The sequence below is a fragment of the Cynara cardunculus genome, assembly GCF_001531365.2.
Source record: "Cynara cardunculus var. scolymus isolate 2C chromosome LG 6, CcrdV1, whole genome shotgun sequence".
NCBI classification, from domain to species: domain Eukaryota; kingdom Viridiplantae; phylum Streptophyta; class Magnoliopsida; order Asterales; family Asteraceae; genus Cynara; species Cynara cardunculus.
In genome coordinates, this window is record NC_037533.1 from 19,501,254 (window position 1) to 19,503,281 (window position 2,028).

The following is a 2,028-nucleotide window of genomic DNA, read 5'->3' on the forward strand; positions in this document are numbered from 1 at the left end:
TTTGATTGTTTCCTAATATAAAGTATTAATCATAATTAATGAACTCTATTCATATTCCATAAATATTCAAATAATAATAAATGAACTCTTATTATTTCTATAAATATCTCAATTAATTGGATTGTAAGGATTGTACAAATACACAAGGTTGTAAAAGAAATATACCCTATATATATATATGCAAGCCATAAGAAATGCAATTGCCTTCGAGTAGAGACAATATTTTGATTTATGAATTATTGTGTTTTTTATGTTAATGTTTTAGATATCTAATTATTAATTAAAATATATTTATTAAATCATATGTTAAAATAAACATATTTGTATTTATTTTGAGACAATAATGTATATATGTGTAAACATGGAGGACCGAAAATGAAAATATCTGCATTGAATTCGAGCTAGTCTACTCTAATGGGCTGTTGAGATTAAAAGGGTGAGTTGGCCCAACCCAACAAAGTTGTGTATAACTGTGTATGATGATTCAGAATTATTGGGCCTAGAAAATGCCACTTAGAAGCCTGCTTACGGGTTTAATGTTAGAAGTCAACATTATAATTTATTTTACTGGGTAAGATTATAGTACATCAAAACGTATCATATACAACAATTTATCTGGTAAGCATTTACCCGGGTAAGATTCGTCACCCTCACTTACCGGGTAAGACTCTTAATCATTATCATCGCTCTTACCGAGTAAGATTTTCGACCCTTGCCATGTTCATCCGATGAGAAAAATTATCCGATCAATACTTACCGGGTAAGCGTTTAGTAAACGGTCCCTTAGTGCTTGTTTGTTTGTTCAATGAGTTTATTTTTTAAGAGGTGTTGAAGTCTGAAATCTGATTTCACTTTTGATTTATAAAAGATGGTCTTGAAGCTTTAAATCTAAATTGGTAAGATTGTTTGCTTTTACTTATGAAATCTAAAATATGAATCAGTCAAACTAATACAAAAATATAAAAAAATCGCTTCAAGTTTAAAAAAACATTAGTTTTGAACTAGATGATACTGAACTAATAACCGGATTGTGAAAATTCCAAACCAATCATATATATAATACATTTGAATAAATAAGAGTTATGATTCCATTTACAGATTATCGATGAAAAAAATTATATGACAGTTTAAAATCCAACATATTTAAACGACTTAACAAATGTATTCGATTTACACCAAGAACAAATAACCAAGAAACTTGAGTTTTAAGATAAATACTCAAAACCAATAAAGAAAAGTACAAATTTGACAGATCATAAGCCATGAAAAGACAAAAAAAGATGGGTTTTAGAATGAAATTTCAACTGTTTACCCTCTTTTTTGTCCAAAAACTCAGATTAAGGTTGAATTAATACATGTATATATATATATATATATATATTTCAAAAAAAAACGCAAAAACATATTAATTCAAAACATATTATATAGTGCAATTTGGACAGCTTAACCCCAAAATATATAAAACATATATATATATATATATAAATAAATAACTATAAAAGTATAAATTGTAAATATAAAAAATATTTTTTCACAAACACTATTCAATATTGGACTCATTTCGAAGGTATTAACTAGACGATTATAATGGTGTAACTTGTTAAAATAAAAATGTACTTTTTTAAACATGTTTTAATTGATATACGATTATGTACGTTAATTTGATAAAAGTTTAAAATGAAACATTTAAAAGTAAAGGACGTAAAGTAAATTAATTAATTAATTATATGAGTATAAAGTGTAAATTTAAAATTATAATTTTAAAAAAAATAGGTTGTGAGAGGATGAGTGTATGTGAGAGAGTGAGTGTATGTGAGGAGATGAGGAGGTGAAAAAGTGAAAAAATAAGTATAAAGTGTATTTTGGTCATTTAGTATTTTAAGACTTTAAGGCTTTTACTAAACTTGTTTGATAAGATAGTATATATATATATATATATATATATCTATATATATAGGGGAGCGATCAAATGCAAACCACTCAATTTGTACAAACCGTGCAAACCGCATTCAACCAATCATAATTTTT